The following is a 12,589-nucleotide window of genomic DNA, read 5'->3' as shown; positions in this document are numbered from 1 at the left end:
AATAGTAGGTGATGCTATTTGATTTAAAGACCCGAATCAAATAACTTAACATCAATCAATTTATATACGTTATGTATTTGTTTACCAATATATTTGCAAACGCTATCCAACACTTGACAAATAAAAGCCGAACGTTTAGTTTACGGACTTGGTACTACAAAACCATAGATTGTCTTTAATGGCTTGTAAATGTACCTAAGTAGTCTCATCCTCACAATCTTCCTATTGATAATGTATCATTAGAAGAATATGTTAGAAAAGGTCTATCATAGAGAGGACAACACTTTTAATGTCATAATTCTTCAATTACAAATTGTTGTATGAAGAAATAAGAGTTGCTTTGAACAACCCTTAGTCAATACAAACACTTAGTGCTTATTTCTTTGTTAATTGAACAAAGAACTTGAGAAGTAAGCACAAGGGCATGGACACTTTATGTGCCATGATTCTTCACTTACAAATTGTTGTATGAAGAAATGAGAGTTGCCTTGTACAACTCTTGAAAGTTTGTAATTATGTTTAGAACATAATGGTTGGTTGACAAAAATAGTCCATTAACATGGACTTATGATGATTTTGAATCATTGAGTGTTGAAGTGTTAAACCACTTAACGAGACGGAAACTAGGCAAGGACTTCACCTTTGTTTCCCTATCCTAATGGTTCACTAAGTTTATGGTAAACTATGTAGTGAACAATAACCACATACTCTCCAAATTGTTTGATGTGTATAACACAATTGAAAAAGGTTTCAAGAGAGATAGTGGGAGTTTAGGGACCATGACTATTGTAGTCAAAAGGAGAAGTCGAATGAAGAAGATAATAATAACTCCAAGGGAACAAACTTTCTTTATGAAAGGATGGACATTGGAAGGGGTATTTGCAAGAAATGTCTTGCAAATGTCAAGAACACACCTTTCGAAGGTGTTGTAAATTGTTCTTGAAAAGTTCAAAACAGTTAGTTCTTCTACTTAAATGCATGATTCCGTATTAGTAACTATGTTTTACAATCGTTGTAAAAGTGTGACTAATAAGAAGTAGAAGATATATGAGAGAAGATTAGGTGCTTCACATTCGGAAAGTGAATAAAATATAGATCTCTGCGAAAACAGATTGTACTTACTTCCTCATATGAACTACCAAAGAAATCGGAAAGCCAAAGATCGTCTTTACATTCCAATTTTAAGGAATTTAATTCCATCACTATAGTAGAGATGGATAAATGTTTTGTTTGACAAAGCATTGTTCTTTATTAATCAATGATTGGATTATAGTAATCTAATTGATTGTCTCTATAGTAGAGATAATATGGTAGTGTTAACTGTTTAGAAAATAATGATGCTTAAAACCCAAAAGGTTGCAAGGTAGTGACTAATCCCAACTGAGTTGTGATACCTCTAAAAACATAAGTTATGGGTTGGTGAAAGATGGATGCTTTGGATCGTTAGATCCGGATCCAATACCTTCTTGTTAAAATTGTATAGAGGCGAAATGTTCGAATCTTTATTCTTTTGGAAAGAAGAAAGAATCACAAGGTTGGTGAGGTTAATTCACTTAGATGTTAGTGGCACTTGTCCACGACATAATACTACTCATGTTATATGACATTCACCGAAGATCACTCTCGGTTGGACTATAGTTTATTTTGAATAAACACAAGTTCGAATACTTTGTAAAATGTTTCAAAGAATTCAAGAAATGTAAATAGATGAGTAAGACGTCTAAAGTATTTATCTCCTTAGATTTGATCCAAGGAAAAGTAACACTTTAGATGAGTCTCTCCTTGAAAGATATCAAGGAAAGAAGCATCATGAGATAATGTATTTCTCCATTAGGAGAAGAACGAACTTGAATAAGATTTAGTTCGTTAGATGTTATCTATTACCCATATATAAGATATATACTTCTAAAACAATATGATTGTCAATTAGAAGATCTTCCAAAATTTTCATAACTCCATAAGATGTAGTTGAAAAGAAAGACAAATCTTAAGCATGTTAAGATTTGGGGTTGTGTGCTAATAAGCAATATTTGTTTGATAACAATCTTGTGGGATATCCTTAAATTAACTTTTGGATATCGCTTCTATAAACCAACTAACAAATGTTGTTTTGTTGGGTAGTTCATTGTAATCCTACAATGTGATTTGCCTAAAAGCAAATGAACGAGAGATAGAACTCAAAGAATGTGTTCTTTGAGAGACAAGAAAGTAATCAACAAATATAACAATCTAGTTCCTATACCAAAAGCTCCAAGGTAGTCGAGAAGGATTTATAAATCGTCTCAGTTGAATGGTTTGAACTTTATGACTATGTCATAGAGTTGCACCTCTTAATTCGAAAGAAATAAGAATGAAAATCCTTATGACTACATTGAGTGTATATATGATAGATGCTCAAGGAAATGGTAAAGTACCATTTGACCCGAAATAATGAAACCTTCATAAGCTAATTGGTAGCTTATGGTGATTACAATCAAATAAAATGGTTGACTTTGAAGAAACCATCTTTGAGAAAGTCTTGGTTTCAATTAATTCGAAGATTGCTAGCTACAACTAAATGATGATTCAATGTTTGGACTAAGTTGTAGAGATCCATCCATCGTGGATCTTAGCAAGCTAGTGGGAGCTATTTGCATTTTATGAGGAAAAAGGATCAAATCGTTTGATTTCTCATCAAGATGTAAATGAATCTTTTGTTTACGAGTTTTACAAAAGATTAGTGGGAGTTAATCATGTTCCTAAAATTTAAGTATATATGATATATTAATTTTGGAAATGAAAAGAATACTTCTTCGTTAAAGTTATGACTTTAATACATTATATGAAGATAGAATGTATATGGGAGATATAGTCTATATACATGGGATGGAAATCTATAATGATATATTTCATGATATAATTGGATTATATCAAATCCCTAATAATAGACAATGGATGCTAGGAAGTTTCTCATATGATGATAAACTTCAATAAGAAGGACGATTCTAGTGAGACTAGCAAGTTGCCCTTCTCAAAGGGAACGTACCCTTTGACTCCCATAGAAATAATGCGTAAATTGAATCCTTTATGCATACGCAGAAAGGTGATTTATGTATTTCATATTGTATGAAAAACATTGATATGAGTTGTACCTAGAACGGTACAAGACGATATCAGTTTAAGCCCAGGATCAGAACCATGGCAACTGTCAAGTGAGTCCTTAAGTATTTAAGAAATACTAAAGGATAAATTCCTCAAAGATCGAGGAAGAATCAAAGTAACGTAATGGAAGCGTAAATGTATTAGATTATGAATCTAATCCATCATTGGATGTTTCTTCATTATGAATGAAGAGATAAACAAATATCTCTTTATTATGACTAAAGAGATATTTGGATGGAAACATTAAAGTAATGACTTTAGTGTGTTCCATTATGAATGCAAGATATATTGCCATATAGAAGTTTACAACAATGTTGTTTGGATGAGAAAGTTCATTTATGAACTCTCTATTTGGTTCCAACCAGAAAGTGTATGACACTAATGGGGCGATAGCTCAAGCCTGGGAATCAAGGTCTCATCAAGATCCGAACACAAATGAGAGACTGAACCACATGATTGAGAATCATGTATAATGGTGACGTCGTTATTCTCAAGGTTGCTTCTGTGGATAACACATATAGATATCCATTGACTAGGCCTACTACTCAGCCATTTATGAAATGACTACAGAAGAGGTATCATCACTGATGACCAATGCTGATTGGCTCTAGTGCAAGTGGGAGATTGTTGGAAATGTGCCCTAAAACCAATCATATGATGATACTTTACGGACATTTCAAATGTTAAACTAATCTAGTTTAACATATAAAGGGCAAAGATTATTGTTTGAGCCGTCTCATATAAATGTTATATGCTTAAACGATAAAGTCCAAGGAATATGTGATTGGGAGAATGCAATCTAATGAAGTTAGATTAATGAGACCATTCTTTCGTAGACACATCCTAAATGTTCCTGATCATAGGATTACCAATTGGGCATTGACAGTCCGTTAAGATCAGTACGTACTGTGTCTTCTCTCAGGGAGAGTGACTAGTCTCGAGTCATTGGTGTGTGTGACATCAAGACAAGTACGTAGGTGCTCAATAAGAGAATGAGTTCACTGAACGTGATCAACGAAGAGTTCTTATATTCCATGTCACATGAGAACTCATGGTTGGGATAATGCAAAGTAGTCCTTTGACCTGAGGCATCACAGTTGTCTTGTGGTTAAGTCCTTAATCTTTGATTATGTCTAATTCACCCCCTAGGGGTGTCACGGCATCGTTGGGGTTAAGCCACTTAGCTATGGAGACAAGTAAATGCGCAACAAGGGATCTCTAACCTTCAAACAGTTGAGGGAGAATACTCTATGATATGATTTGGAATCTCTGGCCAGAGTATGAATGAGATTGGGGAATGCGCTCCAAATCACATTCAAGGAAATCATATAAGCAAACGATTCACATTGGATAGTAGACATGAGTAAATAAACTATCATACCAAACAATGTGGTCAAGAGTATTAGATTAGAGAAGGACCGTATTGCATTTGTAATCCCGAACTGAATAGGTTCTCTAACCTCTTCTGATTAGCTTGGGTAACCATGACATGCTGCTAGGCGTCAACCATGGTTTGTGGAAGCCCTATACGTGTATAACCACTAAAGGGAGAATTGAAAATTGTTTCAATTCACAATCGATGTAAAATGGTTTTAATCGCCCACTGCCTCGCTAAAAGGAACCTAATGGATCGCACACCATAAAAGGTGGAGATTGAAGATTAAACGGAAATGAGTAAGAATGATTAAATGGTTTAATCATTTATTTATGGCAAGGATTAATTAATATGTTAATTAATCAAACGAATAAGTTCGTTAAAGACTTCGGGATAGTTTTGGACCTTAAGGCCCAATGGGCTTCGAACGTCAAGCCCATTAACTTAAGTTGTATGACAATTTAATGAATAAAGATTCATTAAGGCCCAAAAGCCCAAATCTCTCTATATGGCCGGCCATGAAGATGAATTAGGGTTTTTTGGTTGTTTAGGTCACTTAAAGAAGTGACTATATAAATGACTTTATAGCCAAATATTCATTATGTGATTAAGGGTTTATTTTGGGTGAAAATGGGTGAGAATTGTCTCTCCATTTTCTCTCTAAAGAGGCCAACACCTTGGAGGGTACATCTAGCAATCCTACTACTCCAAGGTCACTCATTTCTTCTACAATCAAACCTTGGTGAAGAGACTTAGAGGTTCCCTATTTTGGGAACTTGGAGAAACCTATTTTTCCATCCAAATCCATGGATCTAAGAAGCAAGGAATGAAGGCCCTATCTCTTTGGGTGATTAGCCTTTGCTTATGCAAAGAGGAATCTACAAAGGTAATAATTTCAACTCACTTTGTTTTGAGTAGATTATTGGTTCACCAATCTACTAGGCTTTGAATTTCATGGTCATGTTTTGTTTTTGAGTACATACAAGCATGATTCCGCCTTTAATTGTTAATTGCATGCTATATGATGTTGCTCAAATGAACATGTTTTTTCAAAATAAATCCTTCAGATTGAAGATTAAACGGAAATAAGTAAGAATGATTAAATGGTTTAATCATTTATTTATGGCAAGGATTAATTAATATGTTAATTAATCAAACGAATAAGTTCGTTAAAGACCTCGGGATAGTTTTGGACCTTAAGGCCCAATGGGCTTCGAATGTCAAGCCCATTGACTTAAGATGTATGACAACTTAATGAATAAAGATTCACAAAGGCCCAAAAGCCCAAAAATCCCAAAGTAGGCCGGCCATGTAGATGAATTAGGGTTTTTGTTCTTTAGGTCACTTATTTGAAGGGACTATATAAATGACTTTATAGCCAAATATTCATTAATGTGATTAAGGGTTTATTTTGGGTGAAAATGGGTGAGAATTGTCTCTCCATTTTCTCTCTAAAGAGGCCAACACCTTGGAGGGTACATCTAGCAATCCTACTACTCCAAGGTCACTCATTTCTTCTACAATCTAACCTTGGTGAAGAGACTTAGAGGTTCTCAATTTTGGGAACTTGGAGAACCTATTCTTCCATCCAAATCCATGGATCTAAGAAGCAAGGAATGAAGGCCCTATCTCTTTGGGTGATTAGCCTTTGCTTATGCAAAGAGGAATCTACAAAGGTATTAATTTCAACTCACTTTGTTTTGAGTTGATAATTGGTTCACCAATCTACTAGGCTTTGAATTTCATGGTAATGTTTTGTTTTTGAGTGCATACAAGCATGATTCCGCCTTTAATTGTTAATTGCATGCTATATGATGTTGCTCAAATGAACATGTTTTTCAAAATAAATCCTTCATTTATTTAGGTCCAAACCTCATCGCGTGGTGCTTAAAGAATCAACGTGGGGTTTCGAGATCAAGTACTAAAGCCGATATCGACAATTAGCCAATATTGCTACAACAATCTCATGGTTTCGCATGTTGTTCAAAGACCTTCATCTTTCTCTACATTCCCCGAGAGTATGGTGTGACAATACTTCAGCCATTTCCATGGTCTCCAATCTTGTATTCCAATTCAGAACCCGTCATGTCGATGTTAACTACCACTACGTCTGGGAAAAGGTTACTCGCAAAGAACTACTTGTATGGTACATTGCCACTACAGATCAACTTCCAGATTTCTCACGAAGGGTCTGTCTACTATTAAGGATAAAATAGTCAAAGATACATCTTAGTTTGTTGTGTAATTGGTTAGATTAGTTATTGGTTAGTTGTTAGAATCTACTTTATACAAGTGTGTACATCAAGCTTTGTGTATATTTACATTACGTAATCTTATTACTTTTTAATAAAATGGAAAATTCTTTTCCCATTATGGTATCAACCGCCTTTGTCTAACGACCTTCTCTCGATCCCTTTTCTTCCTCCAGATCCTCTTTTTCTTTCTCTCTTCCTTTGATTTCCTTCTTAAAACCCTAGCTATGGCGGTTTCACCTTCTTCGTCCTCTGATTCTGGTTCTCCAGTTCATCCCCTTCCTACTGAGGTTCTGTGCCCTAATTCCTCTGCCACTTCTTTGATCCCATCCATCACGATTCAGAATATTGGATCGCTTGTTCCAATCAAGCTTACTACAACAAATTACCTCACTTGGAGTGCTCTCTTTGCTTTGAACTTCCGCCGGTACAATCTTACTGGTATAATTGTTAGATCCATGGCTGCTCCATCGAAATTTGTTCGTGAATCCATAGTATGTCACATGGTTTGAGAATGATCAAAACATTCTCATTTGGATTAATTATGAGTCCCTGATTCCGTATACGATGGGAGTCACATATGCTCGTGATCTTTGGTCCAAACTCGAATCGCGTCTTGCAGCAGCTTCTCAATTGGACATTCATGGACCTCGGTCTCAACTTCGTAATATTACAAAAGGCGATTCTTCTACTACAGTCTACCTTCAACAAATTGAAACTATTGCTGATGCTCTTGCAAATACTGGTGCTCCCGTTGAGGATTCTGAATTGATTTCGGTGACTCTTCATGGTCTTCCTCCTGAATTCAATTCCTTCATTGATGCAATTCAATTTTGTCTTATATCTACCACTCCTTATGAGCTCCATGGATTATTGATGAGTAAAGAAATCCAATTGGCTAATCGAAAGCAATCAGTGCCTTCTTCTTCGTTTAAGGCATTTCATTCGACTTCTGGATCATCTTATCCTGGTCTTCTACCTACGCCATTTCCAAACCCTAATTCTCAGGCATTTGTTGCTTAGAATTTCAACACTGTCAACTCACACCAACGGCGTGGCATGGATCATGCTTTTTCCAACCCTAGGAAGTCTCAACCTCGTGGAATGGATTGACATTTCTCCAAATATCAATCTACCAATTAGCGCCAGAATTACCCTTGCCCAAACAATTCACGCCAGACCTATAATCACAGAGGCCGTTCTGGTCGAAGAATTTACTGTCAACTATGTCAAGAATATGATCATGAGGCCATTCAGTGTCCTCAAGGCATGAATCCTAATTTTGGCATCAAATCTTCTCAGTCTGCTATGTGTGCCAGTGCCAAGTCTTCTCAATCTGTACTCCTACTTAGCTTCTTGATTCAGGTGCTAGTTCTCACATGACAAATTCATATGCCAATCTCCAAAATCCATAAGCATACACTGGTCCAAAAAAAGTTTATATTGGCGATGGCAAAGGTTTGCCTATTCTTAATTCTGGCTCTTCTACAATTCATACACCTACTCATACATTTAATCTCAATAGTGTATTGCATATTCCTGATTTGAAACAAGATTTACTCTTTGCAAATAAGTTTACAATTGATAATTGGTGTTCTATTCACCTTTATCCTTTCACTTTACTGTGAAGGATCTTTCTTCGAAGAGGATTTTTTTAAAGGTCCTATGAGGAATGGCTTTTATCCTTTCACTGCATCTCTTCCTCTTACTGGAAATCAACATGTGTTTGCTACCTCTATCACTACATCTAAGGATGTTTGGCACCAACGCTTGGGACATCCCTTTATCAAGGTGTTGAATAAGTTGTCTACAACATCTAGTATTCCTGGCTCTACTAGTATAACCAAGTCTTTCTATTCCAATTGTGCTTTAGGAAAGAGTTATAAACTCTCTTTTGGGTTTGTAACTAATACTACTTGTAAACCCTTGGAATTGTTACATACAGATGTATGGAGACCTTCACCAGTTCCTTCTGTTATAGGATATAGGTACTACATCATCTTTGTTGATGATTTCACTAAGTACACTTGGTTCTTTCCTCTCAAGTGTAAATTTGAAGTGTTTTCTACATTTGTACATTTCAAGCTTCTTGTTGAAAACTTGTGTTGGAAATGTGCCCTAAAGCCAATCATGTGATGATACTTTATGGACATTTCACATGTTAAACTAATCTAGTTTTACATATAAAGGGCATACATTATTGTTTGAGCCGTCTCATATAAATGTTATATGCTTAAACGATAAAGTCCAAGGAATTTGTGATTGGGAGAATGTAATCTAATGAAGTTAGATTCATGAGACCATTCTTTCGAAGACACATCCTAAACGTTCCTGATCATAGGATTGCCAATTGGGCATTGACAGTCCGTCAAGATCGGTACGTACTATGTCTTCTCTCAGGGAGAGTGATTAGTCTCGAATCATTGGTGTGTGTGACATCAAGACAAGTGCGGTAGGTGCTCAATAGAGAATGAGTTCACTGAACGCGATCAACGAAGAGTTCTCATATTCCATGTCACATGAGAACTCATGGTTGGGATAATGCAAATTAGTCCTTTGACCTGAGGCATCATAGTTGTCTTGTGGTTAAGACCTTGATCTTTGATTATGTCAAAGTCACTCCATCAGGAGGGTGTCCACGGCATCGTTGGGGTCAAGCCGCTTAGCTATGGAGACAAGTGAATGCGCAACAAGGGATCTCTAACCTTCAAACCGTTTGAGGGAGAATACTCTCTGATATGATTTGAATCTCTGGCCAGAGTATGAATGAGATTAGGGAATGCGTTCCGAATCACATTCAAGGTAATCATATAAGCACAAGACACACATTGGATAGTAGACATGAGAAAATAAACTATCAAACCAAACAATGTGGTCAAGAGTATTAGATTAGAGAAGGACCGTATTGCATTTGTAATCTCGAACTGAATAGGTTCTCTAAACCTCTTCTGATTAGCTTGGGTAACCATGACATGCTGCTAGGCGTCAACCATGGTTTGTGGAAGCCCTAGACGTGTATAATCACTAAAGGGAGAATTGAAAATAGTTTCAATTCACAATCGATGTAAAATGGTTTTAATCGCCCACTACCTCGCTAAAAGGAACCTAATGGATCGCACACCGTGAAAGGTGGAGATTGGAGATTAAACGGAAATGAGTAAGAATGATTAAATGGTTTAATCATTTAATTATGGCAAGGATTAATTAATATGTTAATTAATCAAACGAATAAGTTCGTTAAAGACTTCGGGATAGTTTTGGACCTTAAGGCCCAATGGGCTTCGAACGTCAAGCCCATTAACTTAAGTTGTATGACAATTTAATGAATAAAGATTCATTAAAGCCCAAAAGCCCAAAAATCCCCTAAATGGCCAGCCATGATGAAATGAATTAGGGTTTTGGTTGTTTAGGTCACTTAAAGAAGTGACTATATAAATGATTTTATAGCCAAATATTCATTAAGTGAAAAATGGGTTTATTTTTTGGGGAAAATAGGTGAGAATTGTCTCTCCATTTTCTCTCTAAAGAGGCCAACACCTTGGAGGGTACATCTAGCAATCCTACTACTCCAAGGTCACTCATTTCTTCTACAATCGAATCTTGGTGTCGAGAATTAGAGGTTCTCAATTTTGGGAACTTGGAGAACCTATTCTTCCATCCAAATCCATGGATCTAAGAAGCAAGGAATGAAGGCCCTTATCTCTTTGGGTGATTAGCCTTTGCTTATGCAAAGAGGAATCTACAAAGGTATTAATTTCAACTCACTTTGTTTTTGAGTTGATTATTGGTTCACCAATCTACTAGGCTTTGAATTTCATGGTCATGTTTTGTTTTTGAGTACATACAAGCATGATTCCGCCTTTTAATTGTTAATTGCATGCTATATGATGTTGCTCAAATGAACATGTTTTACAAAATAATTCCTTCAAGTGGTATCAGAGCCTAGGTCTAGTAGTTGGTGAATCCTTTTGTGTTTTGTAGTTCATAGTATGTGATCTAAAAGTTGTAATTGTTACAAGCTTTATTCTTGCTTCTTTGAAAGTAAATTTTGTTGGAAAATTTGCTATCTCAAATGTTGTAGATGTTGTTCATATGAGCATGAATATTGGAGCTAAAATTTGGTGCCATGCTTTTGGGAAAATTCGGCCAAAATCAAAGGGTGAATTTTTGGGTTCTTGTTTGACTTGTTAAAAGTGTTTTAATGTGTTCTTAGGAACCCCTAAGTACCCTAGTTTGGTTAGATGTTATTTCCCTTAAGTAAGAATGGTTTTGGAATGTTTTTGGGTGGAAAAAGTTCATGGAAAAATTTGGGTTTTTCATGGATGTTCTTCATTGTTCTTGATGTTCTTGCCAAGAACAAAAAGGTTTGGTGTTTTGATTCAAAGTTTTGAATTATTTCATAAAGTTTATGTGATATGTTTTTAAATGATTTATTATGTATTTAAAGTGTTAAATATTTGTATAAATGATGATTGAAATAATTGTGTTTGAATTATTTCAAAAACATATCTTATCTTACATACACTTGCATGTTTTTGACAAAACTCATAAATCAACACACACACCAACCTTATCCCTCCCTAAAACCAGCCACTCCCTCAAAGGGAGTACTTTTGGGGCTTTTATGCAATTACATAAAGTTTTGATACTTTTGTGTATTTGCACTTTGGCCCAAAAGTTTACGTTTTGACGTTTAGGTCCAAAAACGCTAAAGGGCAAATTGTTTTGTTCCTTTAATGAAGTTTTTGCATTATTAAAAGTTTGGGTTCTAGTTGTATTTACATGAAGTTGTGACTTTTGTGTATTATACAAAGTGACCCCAAAAGTTTTTTGTATTTGCAATATGGCCCAAAAGTTGAGGTTAATTGCATGATGGCCCAAATAGGATGAGAACAAAATTGTTTTGTCTCTTTAAATGAGAATTGGATTTTCATTTTGTTTAGCTCCATTTAAATCAATTTTATGGATACAAAAACCAAATGAAAATGTTGCATTCATTAATTAGTTAAAGTGTTAATTAATTAAAGGGTGATTATGAACCTAAGCCTAATATAATTGAGCTATGTGAAAGGCGTTTCAAATTTGTTTGAACCATGGGAATGTGTAGATTAAATTTTGGTTGTAATTTGATTTGATCAAATGTTGTAAAAGGGCTTAAGCTCTTCTTTACTTTAAAGTAATTTGTTAAATGCAAATGTTGTAATGAGCATAAGCTCACCTTTACTTTGAAGTACTTCTTTCTTGCTTTATACGATATGCATGAAAATGAAGTAGTTGGGTCCAACGCCCATAAGACAACACGCCTTAATGTGATTAAACGCGTAACTAAAATCAATCTTCATTCCTAGACCGAGGTTCAACACAAGGCTCGTGTTGAATCTAAACAAAGGTTCATAATCATCCTTAGGCCCTAAGGCAACTATGTAGTCCATCAAATGAATGCAAAGTTTATGTTAGTAGTATCATATACTCTTGCTTTAAAAATCGTTTTAAAAGCATAGTGGGAGTATTATGTACAACTAAAACAAAGGGATGGACCAATAGTTGTAATAGGACCAAAATAGTTTTAATAGAGATTAAAATGTATGTTTATATGTGATGAGACACAAAACCCTCAACCAAACCAATATTAAGTTGATAAACGGAGAGTGCTTTGAACACTCTTTCGTGGCCTTCCACCGTGGTAGGCTCCGATCGTTTGTGACTCGTACACCGCCTTCACCCTATAATGGGGGAGTACAAAGTGCGTGCTTACACTCAGGAGGAGTTCTATATACATACATGATGAAGTGAGGTAGGCAACGAGTTTAGCCAACATGAT

Source organism: Malus domestica, chromosome 01 (genome assembly GCF_042453785.1).
Source record: "Malus domestica chromosome 01, GDT2T_hap1".
Lineage (NCBI taxonomy): Eukaryota > Viridiplantae > Streptophyta > Magnoliopsida > Rosales > Rosaceae > Malus > Malus domestica.
Note: the sequence above shows the minus strand (reverse complement) of the source record.